Source organism: Talpa occidentalis, unplaced genomic scaffold (assembly GCF_014898055.3).
Source record: "Talpa occidentalis isolate TD23 unplaced genomic scaffold, MPIMG_talOcc4v2.1 talOcc4.13, whole genome shotgun sequence".
Taxonomy (NCBI): Eukaryota; Metazoa; Chordata; class Mammalia; order Eulipotyphla; family Talpidae; genus Talpa; species Talpa occidentalis.
In genome coordinates, this window is record NW_023601322.1 from 70,827,041 (window position 1) to 70,845,612 (window position 18,572).

At 44.6% G+C, this 18,572-nt stretch overlaps 1 long non-coding RNA gene across 1 annotated transcript in view; it reads right to left on the reverse strand.

The window, feature by feature from the left end:
* Positions 1–18,572, reverse strand: part of LOC129145631 (uncharacterized) — a 235,005-nt gene that overhangs the window by 158,573 nt on the left and 57,860 nt on the right. The gene's annotated exons all lie outside the window — the stretch shown is intronic.

Consider the following 18,572-nt stretch of genomic DNA (forward strand, 5'->3'; position numbering starts at 1 on the left):
ACTTTTTATATATTCTGAATATTAATCCTCCCTATAATTTGTGTCAAAACATTTCCTCTAAGTTTTTGGCTTATTTATTTCCAAAATTTTTACCATGAAACTTTTAAAACATTCAGCAAGTTGAAAGAATGTTAATTTTTACACTTTCTTCACCATGCCTTTTGTACAGAGTTTAAATTTGTTTCATACATCTACCAACTGTTTTTATTTTCCTGGTAGTTTGCATCCTACCTAGAAGACCTAAATTATTCTAAGCTCATAAAAATAGTCTCATTCACTTTCAACTAATATTATTGTCTTAGATATAGAACTCTTCAGCACATCTCATTTATATTTTGATCCTGGGAGTGGGGGCTGGGTTGGGACATGTTTAGCTTAAGTAAATCAGTGCTGTTGGGGCAACCAGCTCTCCACTTGAGGGGAAAACCCATTCATTCCTCTTAGTCATATGAAATTCCACCCTTCTTTTTTTTTTTTTAAAGATTTATTTATTTATTTATTTATTTATTTATTTATTTATTTATTTATTTATTTATTTATACAAGCACTGGGGACAGTCAGAAGTGCAGGAGGGTGAGAGAATTCACCAGGGCCAGAGTGGGGAACAAAACAGGCAGACCGACGAAATACACTTCTGAGGGAGCAGCGGGTGCAGCAGGAGAGGCCTGCGCACCATATGGGACCCTCGCCGGCAGCCAGGGATTGAACTGGCGCTACAGAGGCTGCAGGCAGCTTCGCAGTCCAGGGCTCAACTGCCCAGCGCTCAACTGGAGGCCCTCCACCCTTCTCTTAAGCTAAGTGCCTACATACATGAAAACATTTCTACATCCTCTACTTCATTTCAATACTCTATTTGCTAACTTCTTCTGATTTAATTACTCCACCTTTATTACAAATTTTGATGGATATTAGACCAAGTGCAAAACTTACTGTTTTCCTTTCAGTGTTCCTTTCTAAAAAATAATAATTCTTCTTCCGTATAAACTTTATAATCAGTTTGACAGGCTCCATTAAAACACCTGCTGGGAATTTGATTTGGATTTCACTGAACTTTTTAGAGGACTCAGTGAGCGTGGTCATCTTAGCAATACGGGGTCTTTCCCTTCAAGGGCACAGAGCATCCTAGGCTGGGCTCACTGCTCCTGAAAAGGAGGGGCTCTGTCTGTAGGGGGAACATGCTGGGTCTGCACCCTTGGATGATTTCTTTATTTCTAAGGGTTCAGTAGCCTTCTGATTTATGTAGTAGAGGAATGGAAACATCTGTGGTCAAAATCATTCCTTCCCCCTGGGGAAGAGACAGAAAAGGGCTACCCCCCTTGGACTGAAGCCACGGCGCCACGACACCCTCTGTGCAGGTCTCTGGAACTCATCCAAAGCAACCAGGGCTGCTGGAGACACAGTACTTTAGGAAAAGGGTTTTACCCACTTGTTAGGGTGACCACTGCTTCAATGTCACCGAAGAGGGTGTTACCTTATGGATGCTTATTCACAGTAAGATTCACAGTAAGATTTTTGAACTCCAGTCCCCATTTGCTACCTTGCTTTTGGCCTAATTCTTTTGGTTGTATGTATATATGTATGTATGTGTGTGTATGTATGTAGGTATGTATATACGTATGTAGCTGTCTATCTAGCTACCTATTTTTGAAGAAAGGGTATAGAGAAATTTGTAAGAACTTGCCCTTTCCAATAATCTGTTGACTGGTCTCTTCTGAGGTGCTCATATCATTTATTTTTCATCATCCTACTCTCTTCCCAGAACTTACATAGTCTTCAGCATTGAGATAAATACAGGTATATGACAGACAGAGAGATTGATAGATAATAGATAGATATGACACCCAACCTCTGCCCCTATCAACCTAATGCCATAACAGAGCTGGTGTGTGTAAGTGCACACATATATAATTTTTAAAATGTTTCAGTTTCAAGAGAGTATGGAGAACAATATAAAAGCTAAGGAACAGAACTTTACATGTTTTTCTATAATAAGGCGGTGTTGTACAGTTGAATAATTTCAATAAAACAAACCATAATTACCACTTCTGTTTAAAATAAAAAACATAAACTCGCCAAAATAAAAAAGATAAAATCGCCAGAGTCAGAGGGATTGGAATCCTGCCCTTGTGTGCAACATTCCCACTTGGATTCTTCAACCACTGGATTGACTCATGTAACAATCAACTCAGATTCCACAGTATAGGGCCAATTCAGTTTAAACAGTTGAATAATGAGTTTAAGTGATCGCCAACACATTTTATTTGTATTTCAAGGAAGAACAAGATAGTATCATAAACCAAGGCAAGAAATCAGACCTCACAGATGAAGACATGGCTTTAGATAGAAACCCTTAAACCTGGGTGGGAGTCAGGATCGCCACAGCACTTGGCCTGCAGCTAACTTGGGACCAGATAGTTACTGTGGTGGCTGTCACAGAAGCTCAGTAAGTACACATGGTCGTGAGGAACGTCGGACAGACTGCCCGGCTCACACCCCGCTCATCCTCTCCCAGCTGAGTGACTCTGGGAAAGTTACTTAACTTCCCAGCATTTCCGTTTCATCTGCAAAATGGAAATCCTGACTGTACATACCTTATAGAGGTTTCATGAAGATCAAGTGAAGTAATGTGTGTAGGAGGCTCAGGACAGTGCCTGCCTGCAGCAAGCACTCACCTTAGGTAAGCAGTCACTACTCTAATGAACTCCAGCAATTCTGCTTCCATGGTCATCGCTTTAGGAAGGTTAGCAGAGTCCTAATGTGGCTGACGGTGAGGCCCCATCACCTGGCTTTCCTGTGTGGGCTGTGTGGTAAGCCAGGTGCTTGGTAAATACTGCACATGGCCCACTCAGCGGCCCATGGGTAACTGGCTCAGGGCACAGAAACAAATGAACAGTCCCTGGGGCTGAGCCCTGCAAATGCCACATGCACACAGACACCCTTGGATGGCAGGGCCCTGAGGTGGAAACAAAGCACTGCACAGTTTTCTAATGCAGCGGGAACCTTCAGTGTGGTGGAAACGGGAGACAATCTATTCCAGTGTTGCCAGCATCTTTTGCATCTTCTCCAGGCTGGCTGCCTTGGCAAGGGCATCACTGCTCTCAAAGTCCCCTAGCCATGTTTTCTATCGCCACAACGAAGTGCTAATTTCTATGCTCTGTCAGGCTTAAGTCCTGCATAAAACTCTCATTCTCTAACTGCTTTTCCCATTCGTAAAATAATAGGAAGGTCAGCTCTGTGTTACTGGAAACAGTGAGGCAAGTGCCTTCCATGGTAGAATTCCTGCCAGCTCAGCTCCGTGCATGTGGGGGCAATTCAGCACCCCCGGGATCTGACGTGAGACTCTGAGCCACACGGGACATGGAATTCAGTCTCCATTCGGGGGCTACTTCCACTTGGCATGGCCGAGCTGGGGTTGGGGGGTTTGCAGAGACCACACAAAGGCTCCTTGAATACCAATTCTTCTCACTTTGCATCACCCCAGGTTTGCTAGTGCTGATGACTCTGCCCAAATGCCTTTACCTCACCTCCTTTTTGCTTTCTCATTTCCACATGCTCCCTTTGATTCCTTTTCCAATAGAGAAATAATAAACTTGGCTAACATTTTGGATGGCTTACCCAGAGCACACCTGGATATAGACTCAGTGGTAGGGGTATGATTTTGTTTGCTTTACTCACGGCTGTAACCCAACATTAGAGCAGGGCCTGGCACACTGCGTGTGATCGATGAATGATGCTAAGTACGTTACACACATTGTCCATCTCACTGAATCCTATAGGAATCCTACAAAGTTTCATTATCAACCCCGTGTTCCATGAGGAAACTGAAGTCAGTGAAATGAACTAACCTGTGGCCACACAGCAAGTGGCGCCAGTGACCCTCCAATCACATTGTCTGACTCCAGAACCTGCACTCTGAGCTGCTCTAACCACCAGTCCTATGACCACACTCTCAGCCACTGCCCAAGCTCATTTGCGTTCTACTCACATCTGTGCAGACCTATCACACAGGATTATCAGTCTGAATTTCAATTGATTGCTATGTGTGTGACTGGAATCGCAGCAACACGTGTTCTGCCAGCTCTTCAGGAAATGGCCACTTCTACCTGACGCCAATGAGTCCTCAGGGCCCCCACCCAGAGGCCCAGGTCTGAATTACAAAGGGGTTCTCCGGCCTTTTGTGCCTGCCTCTGCCACCACTGGACCTCAGAGGCCACTGCACCCCAGACTTTTCTACGAAAGGGGACCGACCTGCCTGTCCATTCACTCCCTGCAGTAGGGTAGGGGCCAGGCTGCAACTGCAATTTTAACCACGTTTCGAGAGTGGTGAGCAAGCTGTGTTAATGTAGAGAAGTCACATTCAACCGCCGGACAGACCAGTCCCATCCTTGGGGGTTTCTCATCCCGCTGCCTCTTTCTTGCATAACTGAATGATGTCCTCTGGGCAGAGGGAACTCAACTCCCTTCTACCCACTCCTAAATCAGGACCCCTCCATGCTTCAGAGTGGGGGTCAGAAGGGCCCTGGGTGAGGGGGGAAGTTATCCCTTATTGCTACAGAGTCTACCTTCCAAATCACCCCTTATCTCAGATGAGGGGTAATGAGTGTCCCCCACCCTTCTGGAGGAATCCCATCACCAGCCTGACCGTCAGGGCCTACGATGAAAATCTGCAAGAGACCAGTGTCCACACATCCCAGAGGATGTGCTCCTCAGGCTCAGGGAGAACTTGTGAGCTTCGGCCCTTGGATGGGGCACAGATAGCCCAGTCCAGATTGGGTCAGGAGCCCAGGCCTATGCCTTTCCACTCCTCTGGGCCTGGTCCCCTCATATCCATGGAAGTCTCTCAGAGAAGCTGCCAGTTCCTTGCAGACAGAAGTGTGACGGAATAGTCTGCCATGCACCAGCCCTGCTTCTAGCATAGAGTTCTCTGCAGAAGCTGCTTGTGGGCACTGAAGGCCCACGTGCTCTCTTCTGCCTGAGACACTCAAGCCTCTAAACCCTGGGCAAACATTAGTTTTCTGCCACAGAGCATCTGTGGTCTCAGCCCTGAAGCCAGAGGACTCAAGCTGAACATTTCAAACCCTGGAGAGAAAAAGCCTTTTTTGCATGTTGCCCTATGGGCAGATGGCAGGCACACGCTGGGCTTTTGGATATGGGGTGCAGGACAAGATGCAGAAGATCCAGCACTGATAGAGCTCAGTTTAATGTTCTTTCCCTGGTCTGTGTTGACAGGACAAATACAGGCTCTCAGACAGCATTACCCAAGGCTGTGACAGAGGCAGATTCAGTAAACAGACAGGCTCAGGCTGAAACTCTGAGTTCCCTGCCAGTTAGTTTTTTGGGGGACACCAAGGGACATGCTCTGGTTTGTGAGAAAGGAGAGGCCAGTGAGGCCAACACCCCCGGAGTATGTGTGAGTTCCTTAGCCCATTAGGCATACATGGGCACCAGCCAACAGTACTATGAGGTGATTGGGGAAGCAGCTGGCCTCTGCTGCCAAACAATAGGAAAATGGTTGCTTGGAAAATTAGCTATGGCTATATAGCCAACTTGAGAATCTTCTAGAGATATCTGTAAGTGCCTCCCTTGATTTCAGAGCCATTCACGGGTGTTATGGATATAATTTGCCCCCACCCCACCAAATACCTATGTTGAAGACCTAACCCCTAAGGCCTGATAAAGGAATTGTATTTGGGGACAGGATCTTCACAGAAGAAATCAAGTTACATAAGGTGTTGAGGTGGACTCTGATGTGCTATGACTGGTATCCACAAGAGGGGGATTTCTCACAGACACTCTGGGAGGGGAGACGATGTGAAAGCAAGGAGGGTGAAGACAGTCATCTATAACCCAGGACAGGGGCCTGGAACAGACCCCTCCCCTGTGGCCACAGAAGGAAGGCCCCTGCTGACGCCTGGATCCTGGCCTCTGAGTGCCAGCCCTGGGAGAAGGTGCGGTTCTGCTGCTGAAGGTGCCCCCACTGCAGAATTCACTGAGGCAGCCCCAGGGCACGAGTACAGAGGGGTGCAGGATGGACAGTCAACAGTTATATCACCCACCTGCTGCCAATCCTGACGGCAGCTAGATGTCCGCGTCAGTGATGTCCTAGCACCTCGCCCCTAAGGGACCACTCTAAGGGCCTGATGATTGTTACATTCAGGACACAATCAGAAGAGGCCAAGAAACCACCAGGCTGCTCACTCCACAGCCAAACACACTCAAAGACATCAGTCTTCTCCAGATGTCTCTTCCCTCTCTTCCATAGAAAACTCAGAAAGTAGGGTGAGATGGAGAGTGTCTTTGATCATCTTTACTTTGCTCCTCTGGACCCATCCTGTCCTGCCCATCCACCTTTCTCCCTTTGGGATCCCAGAGGGGAGAGATCAATACAGGGAAGTATCTGGCAAAAAATAAAATACAACAAATATAACAACACATTACAGTATCAGCCACTGGTTTTGCCTCAAGCACCAAAACAGAGAACTCCAGTTAGCTGGTATATACCTTTCTCTTTAGTAGTTAGAGCTACTAACTATTATTAGAGCTACTACTACTATTGCAGTCCAAAGGCTGATCCAGTACAAACCCAGCAACAAGAGGATGAAGCCAGAGAGAAATGGTAGAAGGTTTTGGGCCCCTGTACTTAGATGTGAGCTCTCCTGGGCCTCCACTGGGGCAGATGTACTGGGCCAGAAGAAGAAAGAGGAGCACCAGGGAGAAACACGTATGGATGGGTCAGCTCCAGGCCCTCCAGTGCGGTGGCAGCTATAAAGAGAACTGTGTTCATGTATCAGCTTTACCCAGCGATTCTACTCACAGGGACGTAGAAGCTACATTGTATTCTCCCTCCCTGGTAGGACCCTAGAGGAAAGAGGAAGAGAGAAGAGTGGTAAGAAAGTGCCCCCCAAAGTCCCATAGCTCTTCCTCTGCCCTGACACCGGGTAGCTCCCGATGACCCAAGCCCCCTGCAGATAACAAGACTGAACAAAATGCCAACTAACAAAGACCCAACAAGGCAGACCCTGGAGAGGAGTGACCCTCACAACAGAGGATGGCACTGTGTGAGGGCCAGATGTTCACAGGCTGCGCTGAGGTCTGTGCTCCGTGGGTGGCTGAAGCCCCAACGGCAAGGCAAGCCCATCCTCTTTCAGGTGTAAAAAATCAGAGAATGGAGTCTGGGCAGCCATAGCTGTGAGAACGTGAGGGGGAACCCAGAAAGAAGAGGGGCCCAATTTCTGTGTACCAACTCTGCCCGTTTCTAGCCAGCCACACCTGAGGAGAGTTCAGAAACACTTGAAGTCACTGCCCAAGAAACAGCTTATAGCTCGAGTCTAACCAAGTACTTTGTCTGCTAGAGAAAAAACAAAACACTGCTCAGGACATCACATAATCCAGAATCTCCTCCACATGACGCTCACAAGCTCATAGACAATCCGAAACTATTCCACGCGAGAAACCAAGTTTCTGACCTGTCTCCTGTCCCAGGGGATGGTGAACAGCAGCCGTCCTCACAGTCAGGTCCCTCTGAGACCCTCAGCTTTCATGTAAACAAATACCTGAATTGATAAACTATCTTTTAAATCTTTCAGATTTAGTCTAGTGTGGGAAATATACATGGGTACTACCCCCATAACGAAAGTTCCATGGGGGCCTGAATAAGTGTGAGAGGGCCGGGCTCCTGAGACAGCTGAGGGCTGCTGCTGTGCAGGCCGTTCCCACCTTGCCTGCAGGGCATCACCAGGAGCTTGTTACCTTGCTGCTTGTTACCAGCCGACCCCAGAGTGTCTAATTCAGGCAGTCTGTGGTAGGACCTGAGAAATGTGCATGAAACAAGTTCCCAGCTGATGCTGACGTGGAGGGCCCCACTCTGGGGGAAACGCTGCTGGGTGCAGACCAGAGCCTGTGCAGGACCAAAGTACGAAGCTCCCATCCTGGCTGCCATGAGTGACCTCTGCCTCAGGCTCAATCTGAGGGCCTCCCCAGCACTCACGGCCCTTGCACAGGGAGACACCTCCTTCCCGGGGACAGCCAACATGATGGGACAACTGTGACCCACAGATCCCACTCCTTGGCTCCAGCAACCAACCTGCAAAACCCCCTCCTGTGTCAGCACTCCCTGAAGGCCACACCTAGATCCCAGGCCAGCTCCTGCCTCTGCCCGATCCTGCAGGCTTTACTATCTCACAGGTAGCGTTCCCAAGAGCTCACAGAATAAATGCAAATGTCCCTCTCAGAGACGCCCCCACCCTGGGAATCCAAGCTGTAACCAACAGGGGAGAGGATGGGCCGGTCTGTAGCCTGGGAGGTATCCAGGCTCCCCTATGGCAGAGTAGCAGTTCCCCCAGTGTCCAGACTTTCTTGGTTTGGGGTACATCTTAGCAAATTTGAGGCTCCCTCTAACTTGCGTGAGTACATGGAATGTCCTGCCAAGCGTTCCCACTGGGGAGTGGAGTCCAGGGGGGATGCCCCGGCAAGACCAGGGTGGATCCTCCTAGCAGTGATGCTGAAGCAGCCTCGCAAGTGCTGATATGTTGTATTCGGTGCTTGAAAAGTCATGACTCATTTTTGCTTGAAAATCATAGAAAAACATATGTCCTGACTTATCCGACACCCCAATATATTATTTTTAAATAGAGGCATGTTTTATTTATTTTATTATTTGTTTGTTTGTTTGTTTATACAAGTACTGGGTACAGTCAGAAGCGTGGGAGGGTGAGAGAATTCACCAGAGCCAGAGCGGGGAGCAGAGCAGGCAGAAGGACCGAAGTACACTGCTGAGGGGAGCAGCGGGCGGCAGGAGAGGTCTGCGCGCCATGCAGGACCCTCCTCCGGTGGCCGGGGAGCAGCCGGGGATCGAACTGGTGCCGCAGAGGCCGCAGGCGGCTTTGCGACCCAGCGCTCAACCGCTGTGCCACCAGGGAGGCCCGACACCCCAAAATTTTTTTAGGAATTTTCTAGGTGGTTGTTAACAGAGGTATGTTAAAAATTAAATTATATAAATGTGTGATTAAATTCTATTAAAAACAAAGGTCACTTATACTCAAGCTCACTGCTTCCTCATTATTTTGCCATATTCTATTATCTATGTGCTACTGTGTCTGCGTAGCGGACCACTACAGAACATTTTCACCAAAGATACAAAAAATAAAAAAAAACCTTAAGAGCTTAGAAAGTAATAAACTGTAAAATAATTAGGAAAAAAGCAAAACCAGATGTCCAGGAGACAAAAGAGCTGCCAAGCTTTGTGGGAAAATAGCCAATGAGAGGTTGAGCCGGTTGCCCCACCTCAGCTCAGGAGCTGCCCATTTCTTCTCCACTCACCTGGAGACCATTGGCGGAGCTTCCATTCCTCTTATTTTGTACTGATGGCAACTCTATGCCCACCCCACCGGTGTGGTTGAGATCATGATTACTTATTCATCTGCTCCTCTTTATTCTTATCTTCTAATTCCAACTCTGCGCTCAGAATCAAGATGGGGAGGATACATCCCTGCCTCTGCACAGTTCAGGCCTAACAGAAACATGCACGTGCCATACAGCGCAGTGACTTATGCACAAATAAGTAAAAATGGAAGCTCATAAATGGCTATTGACAGGAGCGAGAAGTATATCAGGTGACTGATGGTGGATTAGGGAAGAGTTCACAGAAGAGAGGACATATAAGCCATGCTTTTCCAGAACAGTGGGGATCTCCTAGTAGGCAAAATGCAATCACTGGAAAGAACACTTTGCGCAAAAGCACAGAGGCAATTCAGGATACAGCTTGGAGTTTTGGTCATGGGGACCGTGGAGAGTTGCCATGTTTTCCTCTGGTTCCTGAAAACCACATGCTGGCCCGTCAGCAGAAGGTTTGCAGGCAGAGGGAGGCCAGCTGGCCTATATGGGCATCACAGTCCGAAGACCATGCTCACAGGTTACTGTTATCCCCTGAACTAACTATACACTATGTAAAAAATCTGTATGCTTCCATAGCTTTGGATAATGACTCCAAGGTTGTATGATGAATCTCCTATTGGAAGAGGCATCTGTGGAACTGACTTCCCTGAATGTCTACCAAAGATAGGATGCACTCCATGTTTATGATGGCTCAGATAAACCTGTTGGGTGGAAGGTGCTGACAGAATATCAGGTGACCTGCAACCTCTGAGTCTGACTCTAGGATCAAGTCCACAGTTGATTCACTGACCCTCAGTATGGAATAATTGGTTTGAGTGGATTAACATCCTGGCACAGGTCCCAGAAGCTCCAGCAGCCCATGCTAAAATGTTGTACCACTTCCCACACAGCAGAGAAGAAGTTATTGTGGCACTGAAACCAGGATATACAGGTCCTTCCAGACCTCATAGCTTTCAGCTTTTTGTCTGGAACCAAAAAGCTTCATTGAGGGCCTCCCCTGGTGGTGCAGGCAGTTGAACACCGCACTGCAAAGCTGTCCGCAGCCTCTGCAGTGCTGGTTCGATCCTGGTCAGCAGGCGAGGATCCCACATGGAGCAGCAGACCTTTCCTGTCTCGCCCATTGCTCCCCTCAGCAGTGTATTTCGTCAGTCTGCCTGTTCTGCTCCCCACTCTGTCTTTGGCGAATCCTCTCACCCTCCCATGCATATGGCCTGTACCCCAATTCTTGTATAAAATAAATCTTTAAAAAAAAAAAAGCCTCATTGAGCAGCCAGGAGCAATGAGAAAAGAGCACAAGGGGCCAAGTGAGAAAGCCCCTTCTTAGCTGCCACAGCAATGGAGACATGGACAGGCTCTGAGCTCCAAGCTAATATATCTTTCAGCTATATCACATCATAATAAACCTGTTAGCATTTTGTGTTTCCCTGGTAAAAGTGTCAGCACCATGAGGACAATCGTTGGGTCTGGTTTATCTCTAGGTTCCAAGTGTTGGCTGGTTGAATGCACAAATGGAGGGAGGGAGAGAGGAGGGAAGGGTGAGTGGGTGGGTGGGTGAACAGATGATCAAACTTGTCCTTAGGAATTCATAGTGAAAAATGTAAATAACTTAAAAAATGTTTATTAAATAATTTACAATATGGAAGGCACTTTTCTGTGTCCTTTATTGAGTATCCTCTTTAGTCTTCATAGCACTCCCAACGAGACATGTATTAATAGTACCCCTATTTTGCAAATGAGGAAACTCCTCAGAAAATATTAGTCACTTTCTCAAGATCACACAGCTAATGCAAGGCAGAGCCAAGATTCAAATACATGTGTCTACTCCGGAGTCTTAATCCTTAAATACTTGAAGTAAGGGATGTAACATCTGGATGTAATCAGATGTTAGAGGGGAGGTAGGCATTGAAATAGACGGGGGCAATGAGAGTGTTTCCTGGAGTAAGTGTGATCACAGTTGACATATAAAGGATGGTTATAGTCTGGACAACTTCAAAGGGGATGTAAGAATGTTTCAGACATAAGGACAGGGTGAGAATGCAATGGTTTGTGTCAGTCAGTGAGAAAAGGCTAGTGTTGGAGACATAGTCTGAGGTTAAATATGGTTCCAATTCAACTTCCCCTTTGCCATTCCCTGGAGTCTGTCCATAAGCTGAACAAAGATGTTAGCCCTGTACATTGCTTCCTCCATCAGTATGTCTAGGCCTTGCATGACTTAGACCAAGGAAGTCGGCAAAGTGGGAATGCCACATCGGTGCCCAGCTTGGATGGGAGTTGTTTCCCTGTGTGGTAGCTGCCTGCTGCCTGCTCCCTGTGGTTTAGCCAACCTTGCTTGAGGTCTCCACGGGGGCTACCACTGGCTTCGTGAGAGGAAAGAAGACAGATTGAATCAGAGGCAGATTTGAAAGCAAGCAGGAAGCCACTCAGAACTCTTGCCAGGAGGAACTGCAGAACTCAGTGTTCAGTCAGGAACCGTAACAAAAAAGACACTTGGGGCAAGTGAAAGCTGTTTGGTTATGTTTGAAAGTGGGGCACAGAATGCTCCCCATTTCAAATGATGAGGTCAGGATATCAAATAGATCATCACTGAGAATTTTGAAGTCTCAGTGATAGAATGGAGAGACTCAATAGATACAACCAAGGTCTCATGCCAGGCAATGTGCCAGGCACTCCATAGGCATCATCCAATCAAATCCTTAAACCCCTTCTATTAGGTTACAGAGATTCAGAAAGGTTAATTGACGTACCGAAAATCATCCAGCTTTTCAGCTGTTGAGTCATATTTGAAAGCCAATTCTGTCAGAATGCAAGTATTTTGCATGATGTGTCCCTTTCAGCAAAAATGTTGGTCTACTCCAGTGAAAACCAGATTCCCACATTCACTCCATGGAACATTCTAGATCATGTAGATTGTGGGCTATTAGAAGGCTACTGGACCAGTTATTAGAAAACCTGAGCTACAACTCTAGACCTTTTAATGAGTAAATCTGGAGGGATTATTTGTAAAGAAATTATCACAGGGCCTCCCTGGTGGCGCAGCAGTTGAGCGCTGGGTTGCAAAGCTGCGCACAGCCTCTGCAGCGCCGGTTCGGATTCCCGGCCGCCGGGTGAGGGTCCCACATGGCGTGCACACCTTCTTGCCACCCGCTGCTCCCCTCAGCAATGTACTTCATCAGTCTGCCTGCTCTGCTCTCCGCTCTGAGTCTGGTGAATTCTCTCACCCTCCCACGCTTCTGACTGTACCCAGTGCTTGTTAAATAAATAAATAAATCTTTTTAAAAAAATTATCACAGAAGTAATGTAAAACAAATATAGCTTTACTATTCAAAATAGTAAAAATTGCTTGAGGAATACAGAAATAACTTCATGGTTGGGGATTACAATATTAGACAATCTCTAAAGTCTTTTCAAGTTCTAAAATTATACGATTTTTTTCTGCTCTCTCCATCCCAACCTTCAAGGTTTTCCTTTAATATTACAAACTACACAAAAGTATAGAACACAGCTATGGTCTCCCTACTTTAGAGGCATACATGGTTGACATTTATAATATTTTCTGTTAATCTAATTTTCCTGTGTTTTTTTACATCATGAAGATTATTCCATACAAACTTCATCCTGTTCTCTTTATTTAAATGTGTAGTGTATTTTCTGACTTAGAAAAAAAAATCCTAAGTATAACACTTAATGAGTGAATACTAATCCATCATTTGGATATCTCTATGATGTTAGACATTTATCTTGTTTGTAACTTTTGGCTAGAAGAAAAAAATGCTTCACTTAGTATCACTGTACAATAAATGTTAGCATATAAAATTACTTCCTCCGGACAGAGACTCTGAATGTCTGAATGGTTGATGAAATTCCAGTACTTTCATACATCATCTAAATCTTGATTTATATGCCTTTTTATCAGTTGAAGCTATTTTTTCAAGTTTTTTATGATACCTAAGTGATTGATAACATTTACTTAACATCAGTGTTCTGAGAGTATTCACTTAAGAATTGCTATAACCCATTCTTCATCGTCTCCCCCCAAAACTATTGCTCTCTTATTCCTCTGTTACTTAGGATCACATGGGAAGAGTCTGGAGCCAGCTAGATATATATTTCTATGTGGGTTGTTCATAGTTCATCGAAAGGATGCTTGTAAAAAGTCTTTTTATTTATAATTAAAATACCTTATCTCAGCTTTATATCTAGGTATAATTTTCATTGATTCTATCTGGGGATGTCGTAAGATACCCTCCAATGACTCTTTACTAATGTACCCCCTTTTGAAAAAGAACTCAATTATATTGAGTTATTCAATTATATTCTTGATTACTGATTCAACATCAATAATTTTGGATTTTTCCACAGAAATTCTTATAATTGTTTAGTGGAATATCTAGTCTATTTTCTTTTTATAAATTACCATTACTGTTTTAATATGTATATCTGTATTTTCAGTTTACCTGAAATCTTTCCTCTCCATGTTAACATATTGTCTTATACTTTAGGTTATCCTACCCTTGAGGACTTCTGCTTCACAGAGGCCATATTTTCTGGCATCTTATTTAAGTACCCCAATAATATCCTACATTTCTTTTTTGATTCATAGAGTAAGTTATCTTCGAACATTTGCCATTCCCCTGTACCATCAGAAAAACACACCTTTCAGCACTCCCGGAGAATATTAGCAAAGTCCCATAGTGTTTTTGCTCACATGCTTGTAGTAATGAGCTTCATGCAGAGTCAAAGATTGCCACAGGTGTTTTCTATCTGTGGTCCCTTTGAACACTTGTCAGCTTTTCATTATTTTATAACCAGAGAGCAAAATGAGTTCCCAGCCCAACTGCTTTTGTCTCCATAAGGCACTCACCCAGCATCCTGCTCCAGCCTGAGAAGCCATCGACTAGCCTTCCCAGACTAATATTCTGCAGGAATGAGAATGTGACTGGCTAGGATTCCAGATATGCCTTATTGCCAGAACAACACTTTTCGTATGTATACATAATTATTTCACTCATGACTGAAAAAAATAAAAAGCTAAAAAACCTCCCACAAAAAAATTCTAGTATGCCTACATGTGCACACATACACACGCACCCCCACCATGTATGCTTGACCCTCCCATTCTCTTTACTTGTTTTTTCAGAGTTCATGACTAGGAAAACTATAAAATTTACTTTACAAAAGTTGTATATTTGTCTATGTCCGTATTTATGGGTTGTGGAGGTTGACTTTCTCTCTGTAGTGTATTGTTCCCAAGAGAGCCTGCCCGTTTGCTTGTGTTTTTCTTTCTACCCATTGTTTGCCTTCAGCTTTGCTCTATTTGCCAAGCCCCTGTCCAACTAGTGCTGGTGGGCATGACTTCGGAGTTGTCTCACTGGGATGTGGTTTTGCAGCAACATGGATGGAGCTGGAAGGGATTATGCTCAGTGAAATAAGTCACAAGGAAAAAGAAAAATATTGGATAGTCTCACTTATAGGAAGAATATAGGGGGACCATACAAGGGATCAGGAAAAAAAGACAAAATTAGCAGGCAAACTATAAATCGGAGATATTCAGCAGGGCATGGGAAGGGAGAGGGATCAAAGCAGGAGAGGGAAGAGCACAAGGGACTATGGTGACGGCTCACAGGTGTCTTGGTGGTGGGACACCAATTTCTTCTCTTTCAGAGAAGAAATTAAACTTGTACAAAAAAGAACAACGATGTAAAAATACATATTTTTTTAAAAAAAGTATATAGTACATTAAAACAATGAAAGAGAATACTTTGCTGAAAACAGGAAAAAGTATCTATGCAGGAGAGTCTCCCTTTGCTTGGTTTGTACAGCAATGAACAAAGGATCTACGTACTTTGTTTAGGATAGGAGAGTTTGGTTTTGTTTTAAGATGAATTGGTGGGAATATGAGAAACTTTATGTCTAATAAGGTTGTGTCAAGATTTTAAGACAGACATGAATATTCTAAGAACAAAATTGTCTACCTTGTGTCTACCTGATTCTCACAGAAGGTATGTTAATCCATTCTTATGATGTTTTGTTTTTTTTTTTTAATAGAGGCATGTTTATTTATTTATTTATTTATTTATTTATTTATTTATTATATTTGTTTGTTTTTGTTTATACATGCACTGGGTACAGTCAGAAGCGCGGGAGGGTGAGAGAATTCACCAGAGCCAGAGCGGGGAGCAGAGCAGGCAGAAGTGCTGAAGTACACTGCTGAGGGGAGCAGCGGGTGGCAGGAGAGGTCTCTTATGATGTTTTTAATTTCTCTAAGGTTAGAAGCAAGTTTTACTGGTAATAACTTCCTTTCCTCGTTTACCCTCATGATCAAGTTCCCAGCATCTCTGCTCAATTTTCCCAAGTAGTTCTTTTGTTCATTTAAAGTCTTTACTTCTTTTCCTTGAACCACCAAGTTATCAAAATTCCTCTTATTAGGATGAATTCTACTCAACAATGAAGAGATCTTCCTGTAGCAATGAGTCCTGAGAATCATCATTTTCTTCTACATGTTTCTAATTTACAAAACATAGATATCATCAATTTCTAATGCAGTGGATAGTTAGGCCTAATTATTTTTTACATCATTTCCCACTAATGTGTTTAGGGAAAGTGATTATTGGAGATGTGATTGAAGCACTAGAAATGAAATGCCATTTGGTAGACAGATGGCTCGTCTCAATCCAGAAGTTCCATCCATCACCAGGGAAATGGAGTCACCCCACGTGGGGACAGTGGACATGGGAGACACCATGTCTGTGTGTGTGGGCACATGCTGGCACGAGGTCATAGAGGTTGTTGGTTATGATTTCCTTGTGGACACTGAATCCGTACAAGGAGTCTCAATAATTAAAATAATGAACACTGCAAAGTGACAAGTTCATAGATCTCTGTGTGAAGAATGTTCCTGTTAGCGACTCTCTACATTTCAAGACGTAATGTAATGATCATTCAGAACTCATTATCATCTGAAAGGATGTCGGGAGTTGGTAGACACTTGGCAATTGTCTTTCGCTGACATTAATTCCCGCCATTGGGAGCAGAAGTAGAAGAGTAGAGGAGCAATAAATGCCCAAACTCACTCTCTCTTTCCTTCCCTACAGCATGACAAACACTCTCAAGGATGCTGCCCGCCTCCCCATTGCAGGCCTCTGCTTCCTCCTGTCAAGAGCTCACAGCAGGTTTCACTTCTTACCCACTTGTAATCTTACCCATAACTCCTCTCACTGAGATTCCATCTCTTTTAAGAAACTTATGCTGATCTTGGTCCAAATTCTCAGGTATTTTCTCCCTTCTTTCCAAATAAAAGCATCCAGAAGGAGAAAGGAATGAAAGCAAGCATTAAAAAAAAAAATCTCAAATGTGAATTATAAAATGAGAAGTAATGATAGCTTAGAAACTCCAAACTTTTTTTATAATGGTACATATGGCATGTTGTGGCATGATGGAAACTCTTGGAAAATCTGTCTAGATGATGATGATGATGATGACGACGACGATGATGACGATGTTTATTATGGTTTGATTTCATGCCAGACATAAGCTAGGATCTGGAAATAAGGTGGCGTATGAGACATGCTTCCTTTCCCAAAGGAGCCTTCTGTTCAGAGCACTGTTAGCCCAACAAAACAAAACGCAGCCACATGGTGTTGACCTAAGATCATCCAGCAGCGCATCAACAGAGGACGGGCAATACCTGGAGATCTGGAGAAGCCCTCAGGAAGAAGGGACTGGTGAGTGGGTTTTGAAGAATGAGTAGGAATTCGGTAGGTTAAATGAAAAGGTGAAGAACTTTCCAGGCAGAGGGATTGGTACAAAACTATGGAAATGAGTCAGCGCAAAGACTATTTTACCAAGGCAAGTTCGATGTGGTAGGCGCTCAGTCACAGGAAGGGCACAGGGAGAGCAGCATAAGACAAGGCTGGGAAAGTGGGTAGAGGTTTACTTTTGAAGGTGATGTAAGATTTGCCTTGGCTTTAATCTTACAGATGGAGGGAAAGAAACAGCTATGAGGTTTTAGGAGGGAAGGGATGGGATCCAACTCTTGTGCAAAAATCACTGAGATCACAGTTTAGTGTGTGTGTGTGGAAGAGGGTGAGGGTGGAGATGTGGCCATGGGGGAAGGAGAACCTGTCAGGAAAGTGAGGTCTCAGTACTGGCAAGAAGGGTGCTCAGATCAGCAGGGGAGGGGTGGCTCTTTGTGTCTTCAGACACCACAGTCTGCCTCCAAATAACACAGTCCACTGATGGTGTCTGAGGAACACAATGTGAAAATGCCCAAAGATGGCTTCGAGCAACTGTACTGAACCCCAAAAGGAAACTCGGCATTTGGCTCTATCCCCCCATTTATATTCCATAGTTACCTGCAAGAATGAGAATGATACCAAGAAACACCTGGGATGGTTTCCTCTAAAACTGTTCAATGTCTCATGGCCCCTCTTCCATTCTGAAACAAGGTGGCTGGTTTGTGTGGATAAGTCCTGCTGAATAGAGAACCCCAGAGTCTCACTAGAAAACACTGTCTAGGCCATCTACCAGCTTAGTATTCCTTCAGTGGAAGGTCTCTCTCCTCTCTCTTCCCCTTTCTCCCCAAGAAACCTTCTCAAAATTGTAGCCTCTTCTTAAGAGCTCCCCTGTTTGTTTCTAAAGCAAATTATGAGCTGGCAGTGCCCTCTCCTGGCCTCTTGAGGCTACAGCTTGACATTGCCTTTTCGAAGCACCAAGGATGCTTTTCTAGAAAGAAACCATTATTATGATTAGTTCCCTCTATTTGGAGTTCTAAATTATGAATTATTTAGGACCAAGAGTTGTGGCTAAAATAAGGAGGTGACTATTTTCCCATGTGTGAAGGGGAAAATCAAGTATTAAGCAAAACAAACAAAAACCTACATTCCTTTCAAGAGGCAGCTCCAGCTTGCCCCCACCTATCTCACCTGACCATGCGGCTCTGGACAGGTCACTTTGCCTTACTCACTTCATGGGACCCTTGTAAGCTCTAGAAACATTATGTATCTAGCAGGATGGCACATGGTAAATGTCCAATATATAGCATGGAAAACCCAAAGTTTCCCTAAAGGAGTGTAATTAATACAACTTTTCTGGGAAAAAAGAATCTGCTACAAATACCAAGAACAAAATTTATGGGCCTTTTGAACCCATATATTTTATCCTATGAAAAAAATAATTGAAAA